At 42.9% G+C, this 26,416-nt stretch overlaps 1 long non-coding RNA gene across 1 annotated transcript in view; it reads right to left on the bottom strand.

The window, feature by feature from the left end:
• Nucleotides 1–25,278, bottom strand: part of LOC143933765 (uncharacterized) — a 79,872-nt gene extending 54,594 nt beyond the window's left edge. The window contains exon 1 of the long non-coding RNA XR_013263147.1: nucleotides 22,674–25,278. This is a non-coding gene — a long non-coding RNA (uncharacterized LOC143933765). The remainder of the gene's footprint in view (nucleotides 1–22,673) is intronic.
• Between the last annotated feature and the right edge of the window lie 1,138 nt (nucleotides 25,279–26,416).

The following is a 26,416-nucleotide window of genomic DNA, read 5'->3' as shown; positions in this document are numbered from 1 at the left end:
GTGCATCTGTCACCTGGACTCCAGTGACCTGACAGCTCCTTTGGAGTCTTGATCACATTTGGGTGACATTGTACATAAGGTCTTACAAAAGTTCCAGAAGAGGCCATGATTATGGTGAAACATGCAGAAGCAAAAAAACGTTTGTATTGTGACCGCATGATTTCTTCATGTTCTGGTTTAAACTTTATTTATTTTAACCATTTCTGTTTTTTTGTTATTTCAGGTAAAGAAGGGACTTGTTAATGGGGCGTACATGGAGGACCTCAGAGCAGGTCAGAGGTAGGGAAGGGGTTTGTTAATGGGGAGTACCTGGAGGACCTCAGAGCAGGCTAGAGGTAAGAAAGGGACTTGTTACACAGGGAGCACATGGAGACCTCAGAGCAGGCCAGTGGTAAGAAAGGGGCTTGTTAATGGGGACTACATGGAGAACCTCAGAGCAGGTCAGAGGTAGGGAAGGGGTTTGTTAATGGGGAGTACGTGGAGGGCCTCAGAGCAGGCCAGAGGTAAGAAAGGGACTTGTTACACAGGGAGCACATGGATACCTCAGAGCAGGCCAGTGGTAAGAAAGGGGCTTGTTAATGGGGACTACATGGAGAACCTCAGAGCAGGTCAGAGGTAGGGAAGGGGTTTGTTAATGGGGAGTACGTGGAGGACCTCAGAGCACTCCAGGGTTGAGGAAGAGACATTTTATTGGACAGTACACTGGAGAATGCATGAAGGACCTCAGAGTAGGTCAGAGGTAAGGAAGGGGCTTGTTAATGGGGAGCACATGGAGGACCTCAAAGCAGACAATTTATTTTTTACCTTTATGATATACTGACTTAAGTTAAAGTTGAATTCTAGGTATAAAATCCCCTAAACTAATGCAATTAAAGAGGAACTAAACCCTGATGGGTTTTACTCCCTCTTTATTCCCCTGCAAAGCAAAAGCATAATGGGCTACTAGCCCATTATGTTGCACTTACCTCCAAACGAAGCCTGCAATGTCCCCGAGGTCCCCGCTGGTGGCCGCATCCATCTTCACCTTTCTTCCTTCTGGGGATGCAGACTCCGGCTCTGTGAGCGCCCAGAGTCGCGTGACATCACTTCCGCGAGCGGGACCCATCAATCACGGCACAGGCCCTATAGAAACGCCACGATCGCGCCCTTTCTTTAGTGCGCATGCACCGATGACATCGCCGTAAGCGCATATGGTAAATATCTCCTAAACTGGTTTTGGAGATATTTCCAGTACCTATAGGTAAGCATTATTATAGGATTAACTGTAAGTAAAAGTGGTGTGTAAGAGTTTACAACCACTTCAACGATCAATTAATTAATATATAATTTTTTCAGGTATTCATAAAAATGAATCAATTTTGTAAAAAAATATGCTCCTCATTGCACCAAAAATGGATGCTTGGCTATAAGTAATTTTGAAATCAAAATTTGAAGGCTGAATTTTTCGATATTGAAATAATCGATGGTCACATTGCCTTGCATCTACCATCTTGCACAACGGTCCTCGAAACGAGCCATTTTTCATCTGTAGCACGTACGGACAACGTTGCGATGGTTTCTAAATTTCAATTCCAATAGGAACCCACAATGAGCCCCTCTTGTTTGACTTCTAATGAAAAAATCGTCAGCCTTCTGGCAGCAACCTCACCCAATACAGAAGCACACGCAACACCCGTTGGGCGTGAAGGGGTTAAATAAGGCCGTCGCTGTACCTGCATTTTTTATTTTTTTTTGCCATCTGCTTTGACAGCAACCAAAAAAAATAAAAAATGCCAAGATTCAGGTGCAGGTGTTTCCTTTGTTCACTCGCCGGCGAGCAGGCAACGCCGCTAACGGGTTAACTGGGTTTCCAACAGGATATAAACTTCACACACAACAAGCTACAGTGGAGTCTGCTCCCTGCAGCTTTTCCTGAAAAACTCCCGCTGTCTACTTATAAAGCCAAATCCCGCACTTACAGGCGGATAGAGCCGACCGCCGAGCGTTAGAGGTGACTCCAGAGCTATTTTTTAACACGTTCGGGAGAATTGGGTCGCATCGTTTTAAGTTTCCTTATGTGGTTTAGGAAGCAGGGCTGAGAGGCTGCAAAGGCTTAGCAATGGCAATGGCGTCTATGTAGAAGAAGCATTTTGGGTGTGTCGAGTGAAAGTGCGCCAAATAGGCGATTCGACGGCATGGTTTTCGCAGAGGGTGTAGAATTCGGGTGGCCAAAGGTGAACAGAGCTCTGGTCAATGGCGGAGAAGCGGCTGAACAAGCTAAAGTGACCGGAAGCATTATAATCTGATCGATGACTAGTCTGGTCAAATCTGAGAAAAAAAACGTTTTAATTATCTTTTTTTTCCACGGGTATAAAAAAAGATACAAGGGGGCGGGTCCAAATATTTTCTGCCATTTTCAGTGGGTTTATAGTGTGTGGCGCTCTGATTTTTTTTTTTTAATCGGTTCCTATTTTTAATCTCAAAAGATTGGTAGGTTTTTAAATTACTTTGAGCTCATTTTCAGAGTGGGTCTATAGTCTGTGGTGTACTGATTTAAAAAAAAAAAAATCAGCTCCTTTGTTAATCTCAAAAGATTGGTAGGATTTTAAATAACTTTGAGTTATTTTATACAGGGTTATAAAAAAAAGTTGCAAGTGCAAATATTTCTTGCCATTTTTAGTGGATTTACAGTCTGATTTTTATTTTTTAAATAAAATTTGGCTTTTCTTTTGCAACGTTTATAAAAATCAAAATAGATTTGTAACTATATAAAGAACATTGAACAGTTTTTTTTTTGTTTTTTTTTTGGGGGGGGGATTTTTTTTCACCTCGACATTACTTGAACAGTTTTTTTGTTTTTTTTTGGGGGGGGGGGGGGTCACAATTTTTTTTACCTTGATATTACTTGAATGTTTTTTTTTATTTATTTTTTTTACAATTTTTTTCTTTGTCAATAGTATTTTAAAAGTATTTTAATAGTATTTTAAAAGTAAAGACATACAAGAAATCTTATTATTTTATTTAACTTGATATTACCTTACCATATACAGTTTGTGTATCTATCTATATCTCTCTCTCTGTCTCTCTCTCTCTATATATATATATATATATATATATATATATATATATATATATATATATATATATATATATATATACACACACACACATATACACACGTGTGTGTGTGTGTGTGTGTATATATATAGGTATTTATATTTAAAAAAAAAATTATATATATATATATATATATATATATATAAAAAAAAAAAAATATATATATATATATATATATGGTGTGTGTATATATATATATAGGTATTTATATTAAAAAAAATATAATATAATATATATATATATATATATATATATATATATATATATATATATATATATATATATATATATATATATATATATATATATATAGATATATATATATATATATATGGGTGTGTGTGTGTATATATATATATATATATATATATATATATATATATATATATATATATATATATATATATATATATATATATATATATAGGTATTTATATAAAAAAAAAAAAAAAGCTTACAAACATGTTTCTTCAACCATAAAAATAGAATCCCTGATCTAAATAAATACTAGTACAAGAAATACTAATACAAGAAATAAAAAATATTGGATTTTTTTTAATCAAGTCATTGGTTTTTACATTGTACAGTAATTTTTTTATTTTTTTTTGGGTAGGGATATCTAGAAGGTGTCTCGGCAACCAAAGATTGTTGGACTGAGAAGAGCGAATGAATTAATAGCTATGTATAGGGTTAATCGGTTTTCTATGCTTTTAAAAAAATTGTTACATAAAAACTCTGCAATAATATAAAAATAACAAAAAAAAAAAGAAAAGAAAAAGAAATTCCAGATACAGTTATATATTTTGATTGGATATAAACATTTAAAAAAAAAAAAAAAGATTTTCTTTTTAAATATGACATTAGAATTTTTACATTAAATCAAAAGAAATTCACTTTTTTTTCCTATGGAGAAAACTAGATGGCATCTCTGTAACTGCAGGTTTGAGAAGGGTCCAACCGGTTTAACAGTTTTTGGCTTATTTACAAATCTTTTTTCTTTAAAAAAAAAAAAAAAAAAAAAAAAATTATATATATATATATATATATATATATATATATATATATATATATATATATATATATATATATATATATATATATATATTTTAAAAAAAATCTGTTTTTAAGCGAATCGCCACTGGGCGCTTTTAATGAGCATTTGATCAAAAATACGAAGGGATATCAATAAACAATTAAAATTTTAATATCTTCAATAAAAAGGGATATGTGCTAAAATACATAGGGCTAAAAAAAAAAAAAAAAAATTCCAGACGCAATTTTTTTTTTTAACCTGGCAGGGTGGGTGATCGAGTTGGCAGAGCCTGCTGGGAAACGGTGGTTTGTTTTAGCCAGTAAACATCCGTATTGGCGCCAAATTGTGCCCCGTCCGCATTGCCGCCTGCAGCTCTCTATCACACCAGCTCTGCCCTGCAGCCTTGACAGGCTCATTAAGCAATCCGAGCGCTTTTTTTTTTCGCGCCCAGCTGTAGCGTTTTGGGATGGTATTGCGACCGACTTTTTTTTTTTTTATGTGAGAGGTGCCTTCCTGCTCAGAGGAATGAAAGGCATGCACAGCACCTGATCTCTGGACGCAGTCTGCTGGGAGCGGTTGGGGGGGGGGGGGAAGAGGTGGGTGGAGAGGTGTTTGGGGGGCCTGGAAAGGAATAAGCAAAATGAGGAGGGAGGAGAAGGAGGAGGAGAAGTTCGGGGCCTGGACGAGAATGGTGACGAAGGGAGGAGGATTTGGGGCCTGCGAGGGAATCGCAGATGGGGAAGTATTTGGGGGCCTTGAAAGGAATATCAGCAGACAAAAAAAAAAACGAGGGTTTCAGGACCTGACAGAGCAGGACGGAACGAGCGCGCGGCAGACAACATGGCTGCCGGAAAGACAGGCTTAATATAGACCCAACGCTCAGCATAAGCAACCTTCACGTTTTTTTAGAAACGCGACCAATTTGATCGACCATAAAGACTTGCCGATGTTCGTGAAAGTGTGTAAATGAAAAAAAAAAAATAAAATCTCTGTTGTCCATAGCGACCAACCAAATCCTCTAATTTTTCCCGACGTCGGCTGCAAATATGGATGAAAGGATTTTGTTACCGTGGCAACCAAAATTGCCACGTTGCCAATAAACGCGCGTCCACTGGGCTTCATTATTAAAAACAGCCCTTTGTTGGCCATAGCGACCAATCCAAATCCTGTCCGACACTGGGTTGAGACACATTTTTACCACCCCTCAACTGCTCCCTTTTCGCTGGAAAGGCAGCGGCTGGTGGGGGGTGCACACATGCTGCAGCATTATACCCACTGTCACGTCCAGCGGGCACTATCACCTGCCGAATGTGACCTATTTAAGCAAATGGGACCACCCCAAAACCGCTACAGTATTCCAGCATTTAGGGGGTTCAAACAGGCTGGGGGGGGGGGGGTGATAGAACGTCTCCTCACCGCCTGTGAATTGCTATTTAAAGAGCGGGCTGAACACAGATCGCTCTTCAAAGAGCAATGCAATGTGTGAATGAGGCATTAGGATGGGTTCATACCAAACCCAATGAGCTGCATTGCCCAACGCAAGTTTATATAGATACATTTGGTTCTACTGACCACTAGTGGAAATGAGAACATCTACTGACCACAGATGAGAATAGAAACATTTCCTACTGACCATCACTGGGAATGAGAATCTCTCGTATTGACCACCAATGTGAACGGGAATCTCCCCTACTGACTAACAATGTGAATGGTCAACTGACCACCAATTCGAACAAGAACATCCTTTCCTTCTGATCACCAGTGTGAATGGAAAAATTCTCCAACAGAACAACAATTTGAAGAGGAACCTCTCCTACTGACTACCACTTTGAACAAGAGCCTCTTCTACTAGCCACCAATGTGTATGGAAGCATCTCGTACCTATTGACCACCAATGTAAATGCGAACTTCTTCTGACCTCCCGTTTGAACAAGAACCTCTCCCACTTGCCACCAATGTGAGCAAGAACTTCTCCCACTGGTCATCAATATGAACAATGTGAACTAGAACCCCTCCTACTGGCCACCAATGTGTACGAGAACCTCTCCCACTGGCCACGAATGTGAATGGGAACCTCTCCTACTGACCACGAATGTGAATGGGAACCTCTCCTACTGACCACGAATGTGAATGGGAACCTCTCCTACTGACCACGAATGTGAATGGGAACCTCTCCTACTGACCACGAATGTGAATGGGAACCTCTCCTACTGACCACGAATGTGAATGGGAACCTCTCCTACTGACCACGAATGTGAATGGGAACCTCTCCTACTGACCACGAATGTGAATGGGAACCTCTCCTACTGACCACGAATGTGAATGGGAACCTTTCCTACTGACCACGAATGTGTATGAGAACCTCTCCTACTGACCACGAATGTGAATGGGAACCTCTCCTACTGACCACGAATGTGAATGGGAACCTCTCCTACTGACCACGAATGTGAATGGGAACCTCTCCTACTGACCACGAATGTGAATGGGAACCTCTCCTACTGACCATGAATGTGAATGGGAACCTCTCCTACTGACCACGAATGTGTATGAGAACCTCTCCTACTGACCACGAATGTGAATGGGAACCTCTCCTACTGACCACGAATGTGAATGGGAACCTCTCCTACTGACCACGAATGTGAATGGGAACCTCTCCTACTGACCAGCAGTTTGAACAAGAACCTCTCTTCCTAATCACCAATGCAAATGGGAACTTTTCCTACTGACCATCAATGAGAACGAGTACCTCTCCTACTGGCCAAGAGTGTGAATAGGAACATGTCCTACTGACCAGCAATGTGAATGAGAAGTACTCCTACTGACCACCAATTTGAATGGAATCCTCTCCTACTGACTAACAATATAAAGGGGAACATCTCTTACTGACCACCAATATGAATAGGAACTTCTACTGACCACCAATGTGAACACAAACCTCTCCTACTGAATACTGACCACCAATGTGAGTGAAAATAATTCCTAGTAACCATCAATATGAATGAGAACCTCTCCTACTGACCACCAATGTGAATGGGAACGTCTACTGACCACCAATTTGAACAAGAACCTTTCCTTTTGACCAGCAATGTAAAAGGGAGCCTTTTCTAATGACCGCTAATGCAAAAGTGTACCTCTTCTACTGACCACCAATGTAAAGAAGCACCTCTTCTACTGACCATCAGTGTAAAGGAACACATCCTATACGAACCACCAATGGAAAGGAGCACCTCCTATATGGGCCATTAATGTAAAGGAGCACCTCCTCTACTGACCACCAATGTAAAGAAGCAATTCCTCTACTGACCACCAATTCGAAAAAGAACATCCTTTCCTTCTGATCACCAGTGTGAATGGAAAAATTCTCCTACGACCACCAGTTTGAAGAGGAACCTACTGTCCTACTGTCTACCACTTTGAACAAGAGGCTCCTCTACTGACCACCTCCTCTACTGACCACCAATGTAAAGGATCACCTCCTCTACTGACCACCAATGTAAAGGAGCACCTCCTATACTGACTACCAATGTAAGGGAGCATCTACTCTACTGCCCACCAATGTAAAGAAACCTCTCCTCTTCTGACCATCAATGTAAAGGAGCACCTCCTCTACTGGCCACCAATGTAAAGGAGCACCTCCTCTACTGGCCACCAATGTAAAAGAGTACCTCCTCTACTGACCACCAATGTAAAAAAACACCTCCTCTACTGACCACCAATGTAAAGGAGCACCTCCTCTACTGACTACCAATCTAAAGGAGCACCTCCTCTACTGACCATCAATGTAAAAGAGCACCTCCTCTACTGACCACCAATGTAAATGAGCACCTCCTCTACTGACTACCAATCAAAGGAGCACCTCCTCTACTGGCCACCAATGTAAAGGAGCACCTCCTCTTCTGACTACCAATCTAAAGGAGCACCTCCTCTACTGACCACCAATGTAAAGGAGAACTTCCTCTATTGACTACCAATCTAAAGGAGAACCTTCTCTACTGACCACAAATGTAAAGGAGCACCCCCTCTACTGACCACCAATGCAAAGAAGCACCTCCTCTACTGACCACACATGTAAAGGAGCACCCCCTCTACTGACCACCAATGTAGAGGAGCAACCCCTCTTCTGACCACCAATGTAAAGGAGCACCTCCTATACTGACAACCAATGTAAAAAAGCACCCCCTCTACTGATCACCAATGTGAAGGAGAACCTTCTCTACTGACCACCAATGTAAAAGAGCACCCCCTCTACTGACCATCAATGTAAAGGAGCACCTCCTCTACTGGCCACCAATGTAAAGGAGCACCTCCTCTACTGGCCACCAATGTAAAAGAGTACCTCCTCTACTGACCACCAATGTAAAAAAACACCTCCTCTACTGACTACCAATCAAAGGAGCACCTCCTCTACTGGCCACCAATGTAAAGGAGCACCTCCTCTACTGACTACCAATCTAAAGGAGCACCTCCTCTACTGACCACCAATGTAAAGGAGAACTTCCTCTACTGACTACCAATCTAAAGGAGAACCTTCTCTACTGACCACAAATGTAAAGGAGCACCCCCTCTACTGACCACCAATGTAAAGAAGCACCTCCTCTACTGACCACACATGTAAAGGAGCACCCCCTCTACTGACCACCAATGTAGAGGAGCAACCCCTCTACTGACCACCAATGTAAAGGAGCACCTTCTATACTGACAACCAATGTAAAAAAGCACCCCCTCTACTGACCACCAATGTAAATGAGCACCCCCTCTACTGACAACCAATGTAAAGAAGCACCACCTCTACTGATCACCAATGTAAAGGAGCACCTCCTCTACTGAGCACCAATGTAAATGAGCACCTCCTCTACTGAGCACCAATGTAAAGGAGCACCTCCTCTACTGAGCACCAATGTAAATGAGCACCTCCTCTACTGAGCACCAATGTAAAGGAGCACCTCCTCTACTGAGCACCAATGTAAAGAAGCACCTCCTCTACTGACCACCAATGTAAAGGAGTACCTCCTATACTGATCACCAATTTAAAGGAGCAGCACCCCCTCTACTGACCACCAATGTAAAGGAGCACCTCCTCTACTGACCACTAATGTAAAGGAGCAGCTCTTCTACTGACTACCAATGTAAAGGAGCACCTCCTCTACTGACAACTAATGTAAACGAGAACCGTCTCTACTGACAACCAATGTAAAGAAGCACCTCCTATACTGACCATCAATGTAAAGAAGCACCTCCTATACTGACCATCAATGTAAAGGAGCACCTGCTCTACTAACTACCAATCTAAAGGAGCACCTCCTCTACTGATAACCAATGTAAAGAAGCACCTCCTCTATTGACCACCAATGTAAAGGAGTACTTCTTCTACTGATCACCAATGTAAAGGAGAACCTCCTCTACTGATCACCAATGTAAAGGAGAACCTTCTCTACTGACCACCAATGTAAAGGAGCACCTCCTCTATTGACCACCAATGTAAAGGAAACATTTTCCTCCGTTTTTCATTGTGAAGGAGCACCTTTTTATCGACCTAAGATTATCCCGCTGATGACCACCAATGAAATGGACATTTCTCCACTGACCACCGATAAGACAAGACAAGACAATTACAACTTTTACTTTTTTATCAATTATTATTATTTTTATAAAAAAATCCTCTCCAATTCATTATTTCTTCATTATAATATCTACAACTTCCTGTACTATACCACGAGCTGTAGATATAATAAGGTTAAATGGGGGTTCCCCGAGACCCGTAGATTATTTCAATGGATCCTCTATGGTGGAACCTTGAGAAAGGTTCTTCTACAGGTTTGATATTTATTAAAGAGCAGCGAAAAAAATAAATGTATAAACCAATTTATAAGAGCTCTATAATTACCAACAACGTATCGTATCCTAACCTTCTGTAATTATCTTGTACGTGATTGGCTGACATTCAATAGCTCAGCAGTACAGTGTTCCTGGAAATGAATATATCAGTAAGGAGAGGGCTTTCTATAGACATTCTAATGCGTTTCAGAAAAATATATAGGCATAATGCACAATCCGCCTTTATGTCAGCTTGCCCTAGATTGATAAATGCCCCGGCCTGGGGTGTATCTTTACCAGCCTGTCTCTGTGGGGGTCTGTCCGAAGGGGACAGGGGGACATGCTGGCTGTTGTCCTCGCTAGCAGGGACAGTGTTAATGCAGCAGCAGGCATGGAGTTAATGATGCCGTCTCATGCGGAGATGGTACTACACCAGAGGGTTCCCGCGGTGTCTGGCTCCTTTGTTCCAACATAGAAAGGGGTCACTGTTGCAGGTGTAGAAAGATTCTTTTTTTTTTTCTTTTTTTTTTGAGCCCCTCCAGCAGAAAAGGGATTTCTAAGTAAGCTCTGTCTTAAAGTGTAAGTTCATCTTTGCAGCTAAAAGAGAACAAAATAAAATGTATGTGTCTTGTACGTGACGGCGTTACATTGAGACGGGTTCTTAAAGGGTCAGTCCACCTAAACATATTGCTAATTTTGGTAAATTCTGAAGATTTAAAAAGAAACAAGAACAACATACAAAACACATACACAAAAAAAAAGAAAAGCTTATTCACATAATTTATTATATTATAACATTATTATTATTATTATTATAACATTATTCACAAAAAATATGCTTTTAGAGGAATATTATTATTCTTTTATTGTTGATAGTATTTTTATTATTATTATTATTATTGTTATTAATATTATTATTATTAATATTACTATATTATTATTATTATTGTACTATTATGATTATTATTACTATTATTATAACAATATTATTATTCTTTTATTGTTATTATTATTTTTTATTATAGTACAGAATTTCCATAGTGCCAACAACCTTCTTACTAGGTCCGTTGTCTACAGCAGGGGTCTTCAATCTTTCCAAACAAAGGGCAAGTTTCAGACTTTAGGAGGGCCAGACTTTGCCAAGTGGGAGTAGAAAATCCCCCGATGTACGTGCATGTAACCAATGCCCCATCATTGGTATAAGGAGGAATGGTGCACCAATCATTGGTATCAATGGGAGGAATAGTGCCTCATCATTGGTATCAATGAGAAGAATTGTACCCCATCATTGGTATTAGTGGGAGGAATAGTGTCCCATGATTGGTAACAATGGGGGGAATAGTGCCCCATTACTAGTATCAGTGGGGGGAATAGTGCCCCTTCACTGGTATCAGTGGGAGGAATAGTGCCCCATTATTGGTAACAATTGGGGGAATAGCACCCCTTCACTGGTATCAGTGGGAGGAATAGTGCCCCATAATTGGTATCAATAGGAGGAATAGTGCTCCAACATTGGTATCAGTGAGAGGATTAATGCCCCATCATTGGTAACAATGGGGGGAATAGTCCCCCTTCACTGGTATCAGTAGGAGGAATAGTGCCCCATCATTGGTATCAATAGGAGGAATAGTGCCCCATCACTGGTATCAGTGAGAGGAATAGTGCCCCATCATTGGTATTGATAGGAGGAATAGTGTCCCATCACTGGTATCAGTGAGAGGAATAGTGCCCCATCATTTGTATCCATGGTAGGAATAGTGCCCCATCATTGGTATCAGTGAGAGGAATGAGAGGAATAGTGCCCCATAATTGGTAACAATGGGGGGGGGGGGGTAGTGCCCCATCATTGGTAACAATGGGTGGAATAGTGCCCCATCAATGGTATCCATGGGAGGAATAGTGCCCCATCAATGGTATCCATGGGAGGAATAGTGCCCCATCATTGTTATCAGTGGGAGGAATAGTGCCCCATTATTGGTAACAATTGGGGGAATAGCACCCCTTCACTGGTATCAGTGGGAGGAATAGTGCCCCATAATTGGTATCAATAGGAGGAATAGTGCTCCAACATTGGTATCAGTGAGAGGATTAATGCCCCATCATTGGTAACAATGGGGGGAATAGTCCCCCTTCACTGGTATCAGTAGGAGGAATAGTGCCCCATCATTGGTATCAATAGGAGGAATAGTGCCCCATCACTGGTATCAGTGAGAGGAATAGTGCCCCATCATTGGTATTGATAGGAGGAATAGTGTCCCATCACTGGTATCAGTGAGAGGAATAGTGCCCCATCATTTGTATCCATGGTAGGAATAGTGCCCCATCATTGGTATCAGTGAGAGGAATGAGAGGAATAGTGCCCCATAATTGGTAACAATGGGGGGGGGGGGGTAGTGCCCCATCATTGGTAACAATGGGTGGAATAGTGCCCCATCAATGGTATCCATGGGAGGAATAGTGCCCCATCAATGGTATCCATGGGAGGAATAGTGCCCCATCATTGTTATCAGTGGGAGGAATAGTGTCCCATCATTGGTATCAGTGGGAGGAATAGTGCCCCATAATAGGTAACAAGGGGGGGGGGGGGGAATAGTGCCCTATCATTGGTAACAATTGGTGGAATAGTGCCTCGTAATTGGTAACAATGGGGGGGGGGTGCCCCATCATTGGTAACAATGGGTGGAATAGTGCCCCATCAATGGTATCCATGGGAGGAATAGTGCCCCATCATTTGTATCAGTGGGAGGAATAGTGCCCCATCATTGGTATCAATAGGAGGAATAGTGCCCCATCATTGGCATCCATGGGAGGAATAGTGTCCCATCATTGGTATCAATGGGAGAAATAGTGCCCCATCACTGGTATCTGTGGAAGGAATAATCCCATCGTTGCTGTTGATGAAATAGTGCCCCAACAATGTAACATTTGGCCACTGGGATTTGGCTCCTGGGATGTGTGACGTGGCTATCCCAAAGACTTCAGGCAGGGGGCGATATCAATCTTGCCTAGGTGAGGAAGGTGGAAGAAAAAAGAAAAGAAAAGAAAGAAAAGAAAGAAAGACAGAAAGAAAAAGAGAGAAAAAGAAAACAAATGCAGCCATCACACCTAAGAATTGGTAAGCTGCGGTATAATAAAGAAAAGGAAACTCGATCTCCATGCACACTATAAGCTAAAACAAAGCCAGAAAAACGCTGAATGAAAAATGCTGATTAAAAAATAAAAAATTCTGCTCCTAGAAGCTGAAGCTCAGAAAACGCTTATAGCCTAAAGTAGTGTGCATGGACACAAATGATGACACCATTTAGCGTCTAATGCCCTGTACACACAGTCGGACTTTCCGATGGAAAATGTGCGATAGGATCGCGTTGTCGAAAATTCTGATCGTGTGTGGGCTCCATCTGACTTTTTCCATCAGAATTTTAGACACACAAAGTTTCAGAGCTGGATCTAAAATTTTCCGACAACAAAATCCAATCGTTTAAATTCTGACCGTGTGTAGACAAATCTGACGCACAAAGTGCCACGCATGCCGTTTATAGTCCCATCATACATGATATACGTCACCTCGTTCTGAACAATCAGATTTTCCAACAACTTTGTGCGACCGTGTGTATGCAAGACAAGTTTGGGCCAAAATCTGTCGGAAAAAATCTGACGGATTTTGTTGTCTGAATGTCAGACCGTGTGTACAGGGCATAAGAGTAGAAAAAAATGCTAATAACAGCTTCTAGCTTAAAAAAAAACGATAATCGGGAAAGAAAGAGAAAGAAAGAAAAAACATATGCAGTAACCACATCTAAGAATTAGTAAGCTGCAATATAATAATAATAAAAAAAAAAAAAAGAAAAGGAAAACTAAAGCAGATAAGGCAGATAATCAGGAAAGAAAAAGAATGAAAAAAAAAACAGAAAGAAAGATAGAAAGAAAGATAAGAAAGGAAAGAAAAAAAAGAAAGAAAGAAAGATAGAAAAAAAAGAAAGAATGAAAGATAGGAAGAAAGGAAAGAAAGATGGAAAGAAAGATAGAAAGAAAAGAAAGAATGAAACATAGAAAGAAAGAGAAAGAAAGAAAGAAATAGAAAGAAAGGAAAGAAAGAAAGATATAAAGAAAGGAAAGAAAGAAAGAAAAGAAAGAAAGATAGAAAGAAAGGAAAGATAGAAAGAAAGGAAAGAAAGGAAATAAAAGAAAGATGGAAAGAAAGAAATAATGAAAGATAGAAAGGAAAAAAGAGAGAAAAAGAAAACAAATGCAGCCACCACATATACGAATTGGTAAGCTGCAATATAATAATAAAAAAGAAAAGAAAACTAAAGCAGATCAGACAGATAATAGGGAAAGAAAAAGAAAGAAAGAAAGAAAGAAAGAAAGAAAGAAAGAAAGAAAGAAAGAAAGAAGGAAAGAAAGAGAATGATAGAAAGAAAAATGGAAAGAAAGAAACAAAGATAGAAAGAGAAAGATACAAAGAAACAAAAAACATATGCAGCCACCACATCTAAGAATTGGTAAGCTTCAATATAATAATAAAAAAGATAAGAAAACTAAAGCAGATAAGGCAGATAATCGGGAAAGAAAAAGAAAGAAAAAACAAGAAAAAGAAAGAAAATAAAGAAGGATAGAAAGAAAAGAAAGAAAGAAAGAAAAGAAAGATAGAAAGAAAAGAATGAATGAAAGAGCGAAAGAAAAGAACGAATGAAAGAGCGAAAGAAAAGAAAGAATGATAGAAAGAAAGAAAAGAAAGAAACAAACAATGAAGGATAGAAAGAAAGGAAAGAAAGGAAGAAAGAAAAAAAGAAAACAAATGCAGCCATCACACCTAAGAATTGGTAAGCTGCAGTATAACAAAGAAAAAGAAAACTAAATCTCCATGCACACTATAAGCTAAAAAAAAAAAAGCCAGAAAACCCTGAATAAAAAAATGATGACTAAAAAATGCTGATGAAAAAAAAATTCTGCTCCTAGAAACTGAAGCTCAGAAAACGCTAATAGCCTAAAGTAGTTTGCATGGATACAAAGGATAACACTATTTAGAATCTAATGGCGCATACACATGTTCGGAATTTTTGTTGGAAAAAGCTCTGATGGTTTTCCCCCACGGAATTCCGACGGGATTTCGCTCAAGCTGTCTTGCACACACACGGTCACACCAAATTCCGACCGTCAAGAACGCGGTGACGTACAATACGTACGATGGGACTAGAAAAGGGAAGTTCAATGCCCATTAGCCAATAGCTTCCGTCTGTAGTTGAATCTGAGCCTGCGTGAGTTTTTGCATGTCACAATTGCATACACACGATCGCATTTTCGGATAGAAACTTTTTCCGACCGAAAAATTGACAACCTGCTCTCAATCTTTTGCTGGCCGAAATTCTGCCAGCAAAAATCTGATGGAGCATACACACGGTTGCATTTTTTTTTGACCAAAAGCTCTCATCAGTGTTTTGCTGGCCGAATTTCCGATCGTGTGTACACAGCACAAGAGTAGAAAAAAATGCTAATAACAGCTTTTAGGAGCTTTTAAAAAACGCTAGTGTGCATGGAGCCTTATGCAGATAATTGGGAAAGAGAAAGAAAGAAAGAAAGAAAGAAAGAAAGAAAGAAAGAAAGAAAGAAAGAAAGAAAGAAAAAGAGAAAGAAATAGAGAGAAATAAAGAAAGAGAAAGAAAGAAAGAGAAATAAAAAACAAATGCAGCCACCACATCTACGAATTAGTAAGCAATATAATAATAAAAAAGAAAAGAAAACTTAAGCAGATAAGGCAGATAATCAGGAAAGAAAAAGAAAGAAAGAGAAAGAAAGAAAGAAAGAAAGAAAGAAAGAAAGAAAGAAAGAAAGAGAGAAAGATACAAAGAAAGAAAGAAAGAAAGAAAGAGAACGATAGAAAGAAAGAAAGAAAGAGAAAGATACAAAGAAAGAAAGAAAGAGAACGATACAAAGATAGAAAGAAAGAAAGAAAGAAAGAAAGAAAGAAAGAGATACAAAGAAAGAAATAAATATAGATAAAAAGCAAGAAAGAAAGAGAAAGAAAGAAAGAAAGAAAGAGAGAAAGATACAAAGAAAGAAAGAAAGAAAGAGAACGATAGAAAGAAAGAAAGAAAGAGAAAGATACAAAGAAAGAAAGAAAGAGAACGATACAAAGATAGAAAGAAAGAAAGAAAGAAAGAAAGAAAGAAAGAAAGAAAGAGATACAAAGAAAGAAATAAATATAGATAAAAAGCAAGAAAGAAAGAGAAAGAAAGAAAGAAAGAAAGAAAGAAAGAAAGAAAGAAAGAAAGAAAAATAAAAAATAAATGCAGCCACCACATCTAAGAATTAGTAAGCTGCAATTTAAAAATAAAAAAGAAAAGAAAACTTACGCAGATAAGGCAGATAATCAGGAAAAGAAAAACAAAGAAAGAGAAAGAAAGAAAGAAAGAAAGAAAGAGAGAAAGAAAGAAAGAAAGAGAAAGATACAAAGAAAGAAAGAAAGAGAACGATAGAAAGAAAGAAAGAAAGAAAGAGAAAGATACAAAGAAAGAAAGAAAGAGAACGATACAAAGATAGAAAGAAAGAAAGAAAGAAAGAAAGAGAAAGATACAAAGAAAGAAAGAAATATAGAAAAAAAGCAAGAAAGAAAAAAAGATAGAAAGAAAGAAAGAGAAAGAAAGAAAGAAAGAAAAATAAAAAATAAATGCAGCCACCACATCTAAGAATTAGTAAGCTGCAATTTAAAAATAAAAAAGAAAAGAAAACTTACGCAGATAAGGCAGATAATCAGGAAAGAAAAACAAAGAAAGAGAAATAAAGAAAAAAAAAAAAAGAAGCAAGACCCCCCAGCAGATGCGGTGTGCGGGCACAGGACCAGAAATGCTGCCACTTGCAGTACCACATGTATGCGTATGGGCGTGATTTTGTGCATTATGAAGGCAGATAATTGGTTCACTAGAAAATATATTTTCTTAAATTGGATGATTCTTCATCAGGATATGGAAATTCTGATCTCTATTGGTGGGCACACTTGCAGTGGGTGACACAATCGCTAAGTGGCAGCACAAGCTTTAGCAGAGGTGCGGCGAGTCTCTTTGCTGCAGAGGAATCTCATTATTTCCCCAAGTATGCGCAACAAGGAAACCCGCTGTGGTGAAGAGAAGCAACTTCTATCAACCGGTCACTTCTGGCGTTTCTTGTGCGCTGCGATAACACATGTGTTGTCTCCCTTGTTAACGTGCATTAAGGCTCCGTTCATATGAATGCGACTCCAAAGCCGCACGATTTTGAGTGCAACTTTGATCCGACTTTTACACTCTCTGGAGGAAGTCGCATTGAAGTAGTGCAATAGCCATTTCAAATTTGCTGCGACTTTAAGTCGCATAGATTGGAACGAGTTCTATTGAAATCAATTGGCTGAGAGTTGCACAACAAGTCGCCCAAGCGTGAATAAAGCCTTACACAATGGTTTTGATTTACTAAAACTGGAGAGTGCAGAATCTGGTGCAGCTGGGCATAGAAACCAATCAGCTTTCAGATTTTATTGTCAAAGCTTACTTGAACAAGCTAAAATCAGAAGCTGATTGGCTACCATGCACAGCTGGACCGATTCTGCACTCTCCAGTTTTATTAAATCGAACGCATTGTGTAAGGCTCCATTCACACTTGTGCGACTAGTCATGCGACTTTGGACACATGTTAACACAAAAGGAGGAAGAAAAGAACGCATATGCATTTTTGTGTGGTGTAGTACACCACAATGCATGTACTGTGCCAAGAGGCACATTTCAACGCATATGGACCCTTGCGGTGCCATTCTTTCAATCTCATTCACGTTGAATGGCACTGCCAACGTAGTAAGGCAATGCGACCTGCTTTTCATTACACCACAATGAGCATCAACGCACTACTATGCCACAAAATGGTGCGTATCCCTTTCTGCTAGATTTTAAGTGTCATGTCTTAACACAACACACATTAACACGTCAAAAAAAAAAAAAAACGCAATGTGAGTTCCCGCAACACACCAAGGTCTTAATGGGCCCTCAAACGTGTCATGAGTGGATTGTGAGAACACAAACGACCAATGGAAATCAGAGATAGAGACTCATTTTCAGCTTTCTGTTCCTGTGGCCGATTTTCCAAGGGCTCCTTTACACATGTGGTACCCTCTAAAGAGCAATTCACATTTATATTGCTCTTCGATGGGCATTTGACAGGGGTTGAGGAGGCGTTATATCACCTCCTCATGACCTGTTTTATTCCCGTAAGCCGGTCTTTCTCAACCTTTTAACACGGAGAAACCCTTCAAAATAACTTTCCAGTCCCAGGGAACCCCTACTAAAAATGTCTATATCTACAACTCATGATACATTAGTGTAATGGTCAGTGGGAAGAATGCTCCTCACACTTGTAGTCACTGGGAAGAATCACCCCCTTACAGATAGCTAAAAAGGGCAATGATGTCATTAGGACCTTATCTGAGAGGTAGATATTGCTCATTGCTCATGGAACCCCTAGCAATCTCTGGAGGAACCCTAGGCTTCCATGGAACCCCTAACAACCTTTGGAAGAACCCTAGGGATCCATGGAACCCCTAACAACTTCTGGAAGAACCCTAGGGATCCATAGAACCCCTAACAACCTCTAGAAGAACCCTAGGGATCCATGGAACCCCTAACAACTTCTGGAAGAACCCTAGGGATCCATGGAACCCCTAACAACCTCTGGAGGAACCCTAGGGATCCATGGAACCTCTAACAACCTCTGGAAGAACCATAGGGATCCATGGAACCCCTAGCAACCTCTGAAGAAACCCTAGGGATCCATGGCACCCCTAACAACCTCTGGAGGAACCCTATGGACCCATGGAACCCCTAGCAACCTCTGGAGGAACCCTAGGTATTCATGGAACCCCTAACAACCTCTGGAGGAAACCTAGGGATCCATGGAACCTCTAGCAACCTCTGGAGGAACCCTATGGACCCACAGAACTCATAGCAACCTCTGGAGGAACCCTAGGGATTCATGGAACCCCTAACAACCTCTGGAGGAAACCTAGGGTTCCATGGAACCCCTAGCAACCTCTGGAGGAACCCTAGGGATCCATTGAACCCCTAAAAACATGGCCGAACCACACATTTTTACCGCTCTGACCACAAGTGTAAATAAGACCTAAGGGCTTGTTTACACTAGCGCTGGGGGGTCGGTAAAACCCAACGGATAGGTCATGGTTTTATTGCCCCCCCCCCCCCCACCACCACTTCTACTTTAACTGCAGGGATGTACTCATGCCATGACTTTGATGCTACACTTGGAATTATTCACCATGTCAAGAGAATGGGGCCTCTCCGCAGGTGGTTGCGGGGTCCAGGGGGATAAAATCAAGCAGCGAAGAGGCGATACAACGTTAAATTTGAGAAGATCCCTCATACTATTCATAGTGCAAATGATCTGAAACAACAACCAGCTCCCCCTAAAATTGCAGACATTGTACAAAATCATCCCATCATTTACTACCATCATTCACTTCCAGTATCGTATCTTTCACCAATCCTCATGTCCTCTAGACCTATAAACCAGCTTTGTGCATTCGATTATTGTACCCTATAATAGTTTGATCTTGATTTTACTGACCAGAGTCAAATGTAATAAATGAAGTTATCCGTCTATAAGGCTCCGTTCCTATTTTGTGCTTCTGAATATGTGCACAATCGTGTGCGTTTTTTGTGCCATCCCTTGGACAGCCCTTTGGTTTTAATGGGCTGCCCTATGAGCGACAAGCACAAGTAGGGCTCCTTCACATGCTGGGGGGGAGGGGGGGGCAGTAAAAGCAGGCAGTTAAGCTGTGGCTTTACCAAAAGGAATATTTTCTGGGTGGGAGGGTAATTGGGGGGATTTTTGCTGGGGGGGTTGGGGGCCCAACCCAAGGAGAAGGAGGAGCTTTGCTGGGAGAAGGGATTGGGGGGGAAGGATTTTTACTGAGAGTAGGAATTGGGGATGGGGGGTGCTGGGAGGGGTAATTGGGGGAGAGGAGGATTTCTGCTGGCAGGGGGAATTGGGGGAGGGGATTTTTGCTGGGGGACTGGAGGGAAGATTTTTGCCAGGAGGAAGGATGGGGGGGGTGGATTTTTACTGGGAGAAGGGATTAGGGGGGTTGCTAGGAGGGGGGATTGAGGGGGGAGGAGGCTTTTTAAAACGAAGGGGGATGGGGGGGTTTTTGCTTGAAAGGGGGATTGAGGGGGAAGGATGATCTTTACTGGGAGGGGGGATTTAGGGGGAAGGAGGATTTTTGCTGTTAGGGGGGTTTGGGGGAAGGAGGATTATTGCTGAAGGGGGTGGGGGGATTTTTTCTAGGAGGGGATTGAGGGGGAGGAGGATTTTTGCTGGGAGGGGGGATTTTTGCTGGAAGGGGAATGGGGGGGGGATTTTGCTAGGGAGGGGGAAGGAAGATTTTTTCCTGTTAGGGGGGTTGGGGGAAAGGAGGATTATTGCTGGGAGGGGGATTAGAATGATTTCTGCTGGGAGGGAGAACTGGGGGGGATTGGATTTGTGCTGGGAGGGTTGATTGTGGGGGAGGATTTTCACTGGGAGAGGAGATTGAGGTATTTTTCGGGGGGTGATTTTTTCTGGGAGGGGGGATTGGGAGGAGTATGTTTGCTGGGAGGTAGGATTGGGGGGGTTTGCTTAGAGGGAGGATTTTTGCTGGGGGGGGGGATTTTTTCTGGGAGGGGGATGGGGGAGATGTTTTCTGGGAGATAGGATTGGGGCGGATTTTTTGCTGGGAGGGAGGATTGAGGGAGAAGGAGGTATTTCCCCCTCCAGCCAGGACGGAGTTAAGGCGACAGGGGCTTGATCCATTATTAGTCAAGGCTGCGATGTGGCACGGTGCTTACTTGGCTTTTAGGGCATTCATTGCATCAATGTCATCCCCTGTTATTATTTTTAATAAGCAGCAGGTAAGGGGTTAAGGGCTGCAGGTTACTTCAGGTTACAGTAGGGCCCCTAGAGGGGGTCCTGCAGGGATGTGGCAATGGGGACCTGGTTTAAATGATGGGATTCTGTAATGCTCTGAAGACTTAATGTTGCAAAAAAAAGTTACAAAAGCGTAGAAAAAGTCTGTTGTATCATGTGTTAGTCTACGGAGATTTCTATTCTCAGCAGGGGTGGTCATACCACCAGGGCCGTAGGGTCATACCTCTGGGCTGTAGGGTCATACCACCAGGGCCACAGGGTCATACCATCAGGGCCACAGGGTCATACCACCAGGCTGTAGGGTCATACCACCAGGGCCACAGGGTCATACCATCAGGACCGCAGGGTCATACCACCAGGGCCACAGGGTCATACCACCAGGGCCGCAAGGTCATACTACCAGGGCCGTAGGGTCATACCACCAGGGCCACAGGGTCATACTACCAGGGCCATAGGGTCATACCACCAGGGCCATAACACCATGGCCGCAGGGTCATAACACCAGGGCCATAGGGTCATACCATCAGGGCCGTAGGGTCATACCAGCAGGGCTGTAGGGTCATACCACCAGGGCCGTAGGGTCATACCACCAGGGCCCCAGGGTCATACCACCAGGGCCCCAGGGTCATACCACCAGGGCCGTAGGGTCATACCACCAGGGCCGCAGGGTCATACCACCAGGACCGCAGGGTCATACCATCAGGGCCGTAGGGTCATACCACCAGGGCCACAGGGTCATACCACCAGGGGTGCCAGGTCATACCATCAGGGCTGTAGGGTCATAACACCAGGGCCCCAGGGTCATACCACCAGGGGTGCCAGGTCATACCACCAGGCTACATGGCCTCTGGCTGCTTTACCACCTTCCAACAGGCAAGAGGTTAATTCCTGCAAGGGTTATGCTCTTCCCTGCATCAAGGGTCCAGCAGGTAAAGGGTTAATGCTATGGTGCTATGCAGCTCACAATCCCCCCCCCCCCCACTTGCTCTGAATACCCCATAGACATCCATGCTGCAGAATTGTGTGCACTTTTACAGGGCCAGGCAGCTTTATGCTGTGTCTGTTCCCTTGGGTATCTATAGGGTTAATTCTGCAGTGCCGGATGCTGCGGAAGGGTCAGCCAGGGTTCTGAAAGTCCTCACCGGCAAGTTGCTGTCACAGCTATGCCTCAATTGACAAGGCCCTGCGCTGAAGGGGTTAACGCTGCGGCAGTGCAGCTTTTTTTTTTTTTAGCAAGGTGTTAGTTCTATATTTTTATTTTATTTTTGGGGGGGGGGGACAATCTACAGCAAGGAAGGGGTTAAAGCTGCGGCAGTGCAGCCTTTTTTTTTTCTTTTTTTTTTAGCAAGGTGGGGGGTGAACAGCGCCGTGGCTTGCCGCCTCACAAGGCGCACTCAGCAGCACTTAAGCGATGGATGCCGCAGGGACGCGCAGCCTTTTCCAGCAAGGAAAGGGGTTAACGCAGCACCACGTTAAAAAAAGGCGCCAGCCATGAAGGGGTTAATGGGGTGACACCAGAGCGTTAGGGTTGCAGCGCCCTGGCACGGCACGGGTTAAGGTCTTAGCTATGCTAGCGTGAGATTTAACCCTTTGCTGCCAGGGTGGGATCTGCGAAATTTGGAAAAAAGGGCAGTTCGTCAGCCAAAGGGTTAAATGTCACAGGCGGAATGTCATTTGTGTGCCGGGGGCGCCTCGCCGGGGCCTCCCAGTGGTAGGGGAAGGGTTAGTGTTATCCCTGTGAAGGCCTCTCTCTCTCTCTCTTGTGTGATAGAAGAAGGAATGCAATGCTTACCTCTCTGCCCGGGATATTCTTCCTCCTAGCTGCTGCCTCTGTTCCTCCTCTACGATTTCCTCTTCCTATTATTACTGAGTGCCTCCTGGACTCCCCCCTGCAAACCTTCCTCCACTTCTTCCCCTGACTGCCTACTTTCAGATCCCTCTCTTCTCCCACCCGCTCTCCTCTCCACTGCCTCCCACCTTTTTCTTTTACTACCTCCTCCATCTCTTTTTCTTTTTTTTTTTTTTTTTTGCCTTTTCTCTGTCTGCGTTCTCTTTCCTCCCCTCCCACTCTCCTCCCTGTATTCCCCTCCCTTTTCCTCCCTGCTCTCTCTCTCTATTTCTCGTACTTCCTTCCTTCTACCCTGGCCATGCACCTCTCTCTTCTTTTTAAAGTTTTTCCTCGGTCTTCCATTCTTTCTACCTAGGCAGTGCACCTCTTTCCCTTCTTTAAAGCTGTCTGTCGATCATTATTCCTTTCTATTACCCCGTCCATGCACCTTTGTCCCCTCTCTCTCTCTCGTTCTTTCTTCCTCCTACCCTGGATCTTTTCCTTCTTCAAAGCTCTCTGTCATATTTCCTTCTACCCTGGATTTGCCCCTCTGCAACCTCTTTAACGTTCTCTCCTTTGTTCTTCCTTCCTTCTATCCTAGCCATGCACCTCTTTTCCCTCTCTAAAGCTCTCACCCATCAGCCTTCCTTCTACCCTGGCCGTGCCCCTCTGTCTCTTCTTGCTTGTTCTTCCTTCCTTCCAAACTGGAAATTCTTCTCTGTCCCCTCCTTAAAGCTCTCTATTCTTCTTTCCTTCTACCTTGGTCATACAATTAAAGTTCTCTCCGCCTTCCTTCCTTCAACCCCAGATCTACACCACCGTCCCCTTTTTAAAGCTCTTTCCTTTCTTCCTTCATTGTACTCTGGATGTCCACCTCTGTCCCTCTTTAAAGCTCTATCTCTATTTTTCTTTATTCTTCCCCAGCCGTGCTTTTCCTCAGTATTCTATTCTTTCTACCCAGGCCACAAACCTTTGTCCCTTTTTTTTAAAGCTCTCTCTTGTTCTTCTTTTCATCAACTTTGGTCATACACCTCTGTCCCCTCTTTAACAGTTCTCTCAGTCTTCCTTCTTTCTACCCCAGCGAAGCACCTTGGTCCCCTCTTTATAGCTCTCTTTCTCTATTTGTCTTACTTCCTTGTCCCCTGGCTGTGCACCTCTATCCTCTCTTTAAAGCTCTCTCCCTGTTGGTTCTCTTTCCTTCTAACCTGGTCATGGACCTATGTCCCACTCTTTAAAGCCCTCTCTCAGTTTTTCTTCCTTCTACCTCAGCCGTGCACCTTGGTCCCCTCTTATTAGTTCTTTCCCTCACTTTCTGTCTTCCTTCCTTCTATCCTGGCTGTGCACCTCGGTCCTCTGTTTTAAGGTCTCTCTCTATTTGTCTTCCTTCCTTCTACCCCGGCCGTGCACCTTTGTTCCCTCTTTATAGTTCTCTCTCGTGCCTTCCTTCTTTATACCCCGGCTGTGCACCTCTGGCTATTTTAAGGTCTCTCTGTTGGTCTTCCTTCCTTCTACCCTGGCCATGTACCTTGGTTCCCTCATTATAGTTCTCTCTCTCTCTCTCTCTGTCTTCCTTCCTTGTACCCTGGCTGTGCACCTCGGTCCTCTCTTTTAAGGTCTCTCTCTGTTGGGCTTCCTTCCTTCTACCCCAGCCGTGCACCTTTGTTCCCTCTTTATAGTTCTCTTTCGTGCCTTCCTTCCTTCCTTATGCCCTGGCTGTGCACCTCTGTCCTCTCTTTAAAGCTCTCTCCCTGTTGGTTCTCTTTCCTTCTAATCTGGTCATGGAACTATGTCCCACTCTTTAAAGCAATCTCTTAGTTTTTTCTTCCTTCTACCCCAGCCATGCTCATTTGTCCTCTCTTTATAGTTCTCTCTCTCTCTCTCTCTCTCTTGTCTTCCTTCCATGTTTCCTGGCTGTCCTCTCTTTTAAGGTCTCTTTCTGTTGGTTTTCCTTCCTTCTACCCCGGCCATACACCTTGGTCCTTTTTTTATAGTTCTCTCGCTCTGTCTTCCTTCCTTGTATCCCATCTGTACACCTCTATCCTCTCTTTAAAGCTCTCTCCCTGCTGGTCTTCCTTCCTTCTACTTTGGTCATGCACCTTTGTCTCCTCTTCAAAGCTCACCTTCCATCCTTCCTTTTCTGCCATGACCTTGTCCTGGCCAAGGACAGCTTCTCTGCCCAGCTGTTGGACCAATGCTACTGCTTGTAGCTCCTGAAAGGGACTCTCATTTCCCTGATATTTTTCTCTGCCTGACCTGCTGAAAACTGAATTGATAGTAAATTTGATAGAAAAAGCAGGACAGCAAAAAAACAAAAAAACCCTTACAATGAACCACGGATTCTTAATATTCCGACTAACACTTAACATAACCCCTTAAAATTAAGTCTAACCTCTATTTCCCAAACAATTACAGTAAAACTTTGGTTTGAGAGTAACTTAGTTTGAGAGCATTTTGCAAGACAAGCAACATTTTTTCATAAATTTTGACTTGATATACAAGCGATGTCTTGATATACAAGTAACGTCAGGTCACAATTCAGTATAAAAGAGAAATGTGTCAATATGGTTATATTTAACCACTTGCCGACCGCCGCACGACGATATACGTCGGCAGAATGGCACGGGCAGGCATATGGGCGTATATATAAGTCCCTGCCTGCCCGCGGGTGGGGGGCCCGATCGGGCCCCCCCCCGGTGCCTGCGGCGGTCGGCATTCCTTCGAGAGCGATCCGGGATGAGGGGGCGGCCATTCATTCATGGCCACCCCCTTAGCGATCGCTCTCGACGAATGGAAATCCTCCGTGACATCACTTCCTCTCCTGTAATGTAAACACAGGAGAGGAAGTGATGTATTCTCTCCTCCGTGTCGGTATTTTTCGTTCCGGCACCGAGGAGAGAGGTTCGGTGAGTTGCACCAACACACCACACATACAGTAGAACATGCCAGGCACACTCACACCCCCCCTTTACCCCCCGATCACCCCCCCAATTACCCCTGCCCCCCCAGTCACACCAATTGCTTTTTTTTTTTTTTTTTTTTTTTTGCATTGGTGTCATTTGTGACTGTAATAACTGTTAGGGCAGTTAGGGTTAGCCCCCTTTAGTTCTAAGGTACCCCCCTAACCCCCCCAATAAAGGTTTAACCCTGTGATCACCCCCCGTCGCCAGTGTCACTAAGGCTGGGTTCACACTGCAGCGGTTTGAGAACGGATGTGATTCGCACCGCACTGCAGTGCAAATCACATCCGATCTCTGTGCGATTCGAGTTCAGCCATACAGATAGTATGGCTGAATTCGTGTCGCACCCGCCGCAAACTCGCACGGGACCCTTTTTTTGGTCCGCAGCAGAATCGGATCGCATGGGTGTTCACACCATGCGATCCGAGTTTGCAGATCGCACTGCGATATGCGAACTGATCTGGGGGTGTCATTAACATTTCACTGACACTCCCAGCAGTTCGCATAGGGCAGTGTGAACTGCCGCCGGGAGGCATGCGATGCGGGAACCCGCCGCGGATTCGTGGCGTTCCCGCATCGCTCCAGTGTGAACCCAGCCTAATAAGCGATCATTTTTCTGATCGCCGTATTAGTGTCACAGGTGACGCTAGTTAGGCAGGTAGGTATTTAGGTTCGCCGCAACTTTTTATAGCGCCAGGGACCCCCATATACTACCGCATAAAGCCCCCTGATTGCCCCCTAGTTAACCCT

This window comes from Lithobates pipiens, unplaced genomic scaffold (genome assembly GCF_037356315.1).
Source record: "Lithobates pipiens isolate NorthernLeopardFrog02 unplaced genomic scaffold, aLitPip1_a1.2 Scaffold_27, whole genome shotgun sequence".
NCBI classification, from domain to species: Eukaryota; Metazoa; Chordata; class Amphibia; order Anura; family Ranidae; genus Lithobates; species Lithobates pipiens.
Note: the sequence above shows the minus strand (reverse complement) of the source record. Positions and strands in the feature narration are given on the sequence as shown.